At 38.6% G+C, this 6,000-nt stretch overlaps 1 long non-coding RNA gene across 1 annotated transcript; it reads right to left on the bottom strand.

Annotated features, from left to right (window-relative positions):
- Positions 1-760: 760 nt before the first annotated feature.
- Positions 761-2,163, bottom strand: LOC144805700 (uncharacterized). Its single transcript, XR_013605578.1, has 4 exons — positions 2,089-2,163; positions 1,723-1,866; positions 1,487-1,581; positions 761-1,072 (listed from the first exon to the last, which is right to left on the bottom strand). It is a non-coding gene; the product is annotated as an uncharacterized LOC144805700 (long non-coding RNA).
- Between the last annotated feature and the right edge of the window lie 3,837 nt (positions 2,164-6,000).

Raw genomic sequence — 6,000 nt, 5'->3', positions numbered from 1 at the left:
GGGAGAAAACCCATCAGACATTATTAGATAAAGCAGCGCTATATAAGAACCTTAAAAAAATAATAAAAAGTACATTTTGTATTTGACAGATTCATGTTTAAATCCCTTGTGTGGCACACTGATTCACGTACTCAACATTCTGTGGTATTTTTATGGATTATTAACAAGAGTAGTGCCAGGATACAGACATATTTTTAGGTTTCCTAAACAAATCGGGTATGAATTGGGTAGAAACTACTGAATTATGTTCCCAAAACAGGAGTGAATCCCAGATCTCAGTATTACAGGCAGCACTTCTCTCTTCATTAACACAGAAGGAGAGGTAGTACCATCTCAAGGAAAACAAACATTGGCATAGCCAATAGGTCTCACCTTTGGGACCTTATACGTTTTTAGCCATGCAACAGTTGATGTTGGTGCACCAAGGATTTTGTGCTGCGGAACTAAATACTTATAAGGTCCCAAAAGTGAGACCTATTGGCTATGCCAATGCTTGTTCTTTTTAGTTACTGTTATGTGTTTGATAGGTAGCTAAAAAGTCGTGCATTGGTAAATGCCATTGGTTTTGCCTAGGTAATTAATAATGTTTTGCTGTAGTAAGTGTTAGCTTGGTGAGCTATTTTGCAATATAAATTACTGAAACTCCGTTAAAGATCTTAAGACAGGTCAATGTCGAGCCTGACTATCTACGGTGCTGTGACCAAGGACTGTCTCTACCTGGTTTGTCCCTCATCTGATACTCTTCTCTAGCATTGCCTTTGTATGATCAGTCTCTCCTATAGTCTGGGCAATAGGAATTATGTGGCAGGGGAATCAAATTATGCAGCAGGGGTGAGTAAATTATGGCCAAAAATGCAAATTATGTGGGATTATGCAGCACATTTTGCAATAATTTAACTTAATTATTTATCAATTTTTAAATTTAACATGGTCTGTGCATTAGTTGTACCTTATTGGTACCACTTTAATACCCAAATATAGCAAGAGTTCTTTTATTCAATTCAGTTGAAAATGAAAAGCACACACAGGAGCTACAGCCGACGCGTTTCGTCCTCTTGGGACTTCTTCAGGGCTGTTTACAAAAAATGACAATATACAAAAACATACAGTTAAAATTAACATTAAAAAAGAAGCAGTTATGCTCATACAGAAAAAGCCAGGCTTCATGAACAATACATTGCAATATTAAAAACTAGTACAAAGCTTATGTACAAGCTGCCAACAACAATTGCAAATAAATGACTTGGTTGAGTTACAGAAAGCATTCTACAATTACGTTCAACTAAGATCAACATATTCTTGGTTATTGCACAATGTTCTCTATATAGGTCTGTCCCTCTTTGGACTGTCATCCTCACCTCAAATATTTATAGCACATCCTATATCTATGAGAAAGTAGGGGCCCCAGCATCAAGAAATTATCAAAAGAAGGGGAGTAGTCAGTAGCTGTTGAGCGGGGATATTAGCACTAAAGAATAAAACATACCAAAATGAATAATAAGATGATGTTCTTAGGTCTTCTCCCGTGGTTATTGGGTACGTGGGTATATCCGTGACGTTCTATTATACTGAAGGGGGCATCTAGAAATGATTGATGAAAGAATTGGTGAAAAAAACATTGGTAAGAGGTCTAGTGACAGCCAACTTCTAAGAGGAACACTTTTAGAAAATTTGGAAGCTACCAATAGCTGTGAATGGTTGCGAGTAAATCAAATGACCTACCATATTTGACAAAGAGTTCTCAGCGGAGGAATCTGGTCTGTTAGAGCCGTTCTTGTTAATAGGCGGTGTGTATCTATTTGTAGTCACGTTCAGCCAATACACTCAAAAATTGAGAGGTATTTCAATATTATGCTTGTAAATCACCTATAATAATATAAAAGTTTTCTCTTAGAGATTTTCCTACATGACAGCTCTAAAGGAGTAATAGGTGTTTGGTTTTATAAGGAGAGAAGGCTAGTCATTTGAGAATGAAAAACGGACATTAGTACTACCATGATACTTTTATCATACTGGTCATGATCAACCCTTAAGATTAGACTAGCCAGTTGTTTGTGCATAAGCAATGAACAGAAGTACATCACTTACATCAATATTTGGATGATAGTCCATGCAGTGCTGGAACCAGAGTAGTAAACAAGGAATGTAGTTCTGTCTGTCTATGTAAAACAAGAGAAAAGAGGGGAGGCGGGGGAAACAAGGATGAACATTATTATGAACTAAGCGTACGAAAAAAAGTGGCATGGGAAAGCCTTCACCTGGCCACTCCTATCTGTTAAGCCATTATAAGGCAGGACATTTTTCAACAACTGTCCACTATTGATTCTGGTGCCATTGTGAGGCAGAGCATTTTGTGGTAATTGTCCACCAAAGGTATACATCTGTGCTCAGTAGTTTAACTTACCTATTGTTACTTGCTTGTTGTAAGGGAAATATATGTTAAACCTCCTGCTTGGGCACTCTAAGAAAATTAATGAAAAAAACAGGAGAAAAAAGGGGGTTTCAATCAAAAGGGGTGACCCATAAGAACTTCCCTGTTTTAAAAAGTCTAATCTCTCTTTGGGAAAAATCCCTTTTGTTATATCTACTTAGTTTAGGTAACAAAAAAATATATAGGTTTAAATCTAAAGTCTATATTAAAATAGAGTTGAAGAACTAACATTATTATTTGCTCAAGCCTCTCTATAAAAACAAACAGGTTTCAACAGACCCCTGCTTTCTCAATATAAGTGTCCCTCTTACCCTAATAAAGTGAGCTGAAGCATCCCCTGGTTCCTAAATCAGCATGCAATACGACGTCCTCCTCCGTCAGGTACCGGCAGACTACTGAAGCAAGCCAACCCAGTTTATATACTGACCTAAATTGGTCCCAATTAATCACACCCGGTTCGAAAAAGTAAATAAATTCGGCAATTACCATGGCGGCCATGTTATGTCAGTGCCCGGTTTCTAGGTTGCACTGTTAAATGAGGCTTCGCGGCCGCCATCTTGTGTAAGTACGGGCTCCCGTTTCTATCCAGGAAAAGTCTGTGATGTTATTTCGAAAATAACATGGATGTTATTCCCCTAAATGAGTAAAAGGCCTGCCACACAGTAGTTTATAACGCCTACCCTGTACAAACCACTAAGGAATATCGGCGATTACCGTGGGGGCCATATTGTGTAAGAGCCCGGTTTCTGTATAGCAACGTGATGCGAAGCCTAATAGCCGCCATCTTGTGTAAGAGCGGGCTCTCGTTTGTGACCAAAAGCATAATTGGTTTTTTAGAAAGAGAGTTGAAGGCTTTTTTAATTTAGCGAAAAGCGTGTGATATTAAATACATCACGATCTCTTATGCTGTTGCCACAAAGTGTAGTCGGCGTTAGTGGCAATTAAAATATAATTCGAGCTATAATCACAGTGGACATATTCGAATAGAAAAATGAAGATGTGAAATAAGGTGGCCAAGTAAAAATAACTAGGGCAAATAAAAACCGCATTAACATGGATTGTGTCCAATGATGTGGAGAGAGGCAGATAAAGCCTCATTCAATGATGTTGAGGGACTGATCGAAAAGCGGCGGCCATTTTGGTTTGGGCATGAACTTGACAATCATAAGGATAAAGATGAATGCCTGGTCCATGAAGATATAAGAAAAAGACGCGAATTAACATCAATATTCATTTGTATTGCTTCATTTGTGACAATATATATACATTTTTAACCTATTCGGCAAGGACCCTTATTCTCAAATTTCAATGTGCGCAAACTAATACATTGATATATTACTATTTATTTCAAATGTTACTAGGGTGCCCATCAGAACTTTTCAATAGCCTAACATGGCAGCCAAACTGTACTAGAACTAAATTCAGGGACTGGTTATGTATGGTGTATCCTTTGAGCTAAACAGGACTTCTAGCAAAATGGTCTTATCACATCATTTTCTGGGGCAGGTACATTGATGACGTTATTATGTTATGGAATGGACCTGCCCCGGATTTATTGTCATATTTTGAGTTCCTGAATGACAATCCGTATAATGTGAAACTCACCATGGAATATAGTGGATAGCAAATTGACTTCTTGGACGTAACTTTTTTTATTGAGAATAATATGATCAATAGCAAGACACATAGAAAAAGCACTGCATGCAACAGTACGTTGCACTTCAAAAGCGCACATCCCCGCCATGTGATCAACAATATACCATTTGGTGAAATGTTGCGGATGCGAAGAAACTGTAGCACTGAGGAGAGTTTCCAGACAAACATTAGAGAAACCGAGGAACGCTTCTTCCAAAGAGGTTATCCTTGGAAAGCTCTCAACAAAGCAAAGGAAAGAGTAGCGAAAATAACTAGAGAAAGCACATTGGAAAATAGGGTCCCAAAAAAGAACAACAAATCTCCCCTTGCTTTCTCTACGAAATTCACTGATGAGAACAGTAGAGTGTTTAATACTCTAAGAAAACACTGGCACCTCCTGACGGAGATCCCCAGTATCAAAAATGATCTCCCTTCTAAACCCAAAATTGTCTACAGACGTGGTCACAACTTGAGGAATATGCTTTGCCCCAGCTTGGTGACCACTGTAGAACAGTAACAGTGTTGGTTTCCGCCAAAAACTATGGGGTTCTTTACGTGCAGAAACTGCAATGTATGCACATTAGGAAGGGACAAGACCAAAACCTTTTGCTTCAATACAAACAAAACACATAAAATCAAGCATTTCATAAACTGCAATACAACTTTTGTAGTATATATTGTAGGCTGCCCATGTGATAAAATCTATGTGGGCAGCACAAAACGACCTCTAAAACAGAGGATTCAGGAGCATGTTCGGGCCCATCGCAACAATGATCACAAGTATGCGATGACCTTCCATATGCAAGACAAGCATAAACCAGACGACACATGACGGTTTATGGGAATTGATCATGTCCCTGTGAACCCCCGAGGAGGTGAGCGAACCTTAGCCTCAAAGGATACACCATACATAACCAGTCCCCGAATTTAGTTCTAGTACAGTTTGGCTGCCATGTTAGGCTATTGAAAAGTTCTGATGGGCACCCTAGTAACATTTGAAATAAATAGTAATATATCAATGTATTAGTTTGCGCACATTGAAATTTGAGAATAAGGGTCCTTGCCGAATAGGTTAAAAATGTATATATATTGTCACAAATGAAGCAATACAAATGAATATTGATGTTAATTCGCGTCTTTTTCTTATATCTTCATGGACCAGGCATTCATCTTTATCCTTATGATTGTCAAGTTCATGCCCAAACCAAAATGGCCGCCGCTTTTCGATCAGTCCCTCAACATCATTGAATGAGGCTTTATCTGCCTCTCTCCACATCATTGGACACAATCCATGTTAATGCGGTTTTTATTTGCCCTAGTTATTTTTACTTGGCCACCTTATTTCACATCTTCATTTTTCTATTCGAATATGTCCACTGTGATTATAGCTCGAATTATATTTTAATTGCCACTAACGCCGACTACACTTTGTGGCAACAGCATAAGAGATCGTGATGTATTTAATATCACACGCTTTTCGCTAAATTAAAAAAGCCTTCAACTCTCTTTATAAAAAAACAATTATGCTTTTGGTCACAAACGAGAGCCCGCTCTTACACAAGATGGCGGCTATTAGGCTTCGCATCACGTTGCTATACAGAAACCGGGCTCTTACACAATATGGCCCCCACGGTAATCGCCGATATTCCTTAGTGGTTTGTACAGGGTAGGCGTTATAAACTACTGTGTGGCAGGCCTTTTACTCATTTAGGGGAATAACATCCATGTTATTTTCGAAATAACATCACAGACTTTTCCTGGATAGAAACGGGACCCCGTACTTACACAAGATGGCGGCCGCGAAGCCTCATTTAACAGTGCAACCTAGAAACCGGGCACTGACATAACATGGCCACCATGGTAATTGCCGAATTTATTTACTTTTTCGAACCAGGTGTGATCAATTGGGACCAATTTAGGTCAGTATATAAACT

This window comes from Lissotriton helveticus (assembly GCF_964261635.1).
Source record: "Lissotriton helveticus chromosome 1_1 unlocalized genomic scaffold, aLisHel1.1 SUPER_1_unloc_19, whole genome shotgun sequence".
Classification (NCBI taxonomy): Eukaryota; Metazoa; Chordata; class Amphibia; order Caudata; family Salamandridae; genus Lissotriton; species Lissotriton helveticus.
The sequence above is the reverse complement of the archived record's forward strand: the minus strand, read 5'-3'. Positions and strand labels throughout refer to the sequence as shown.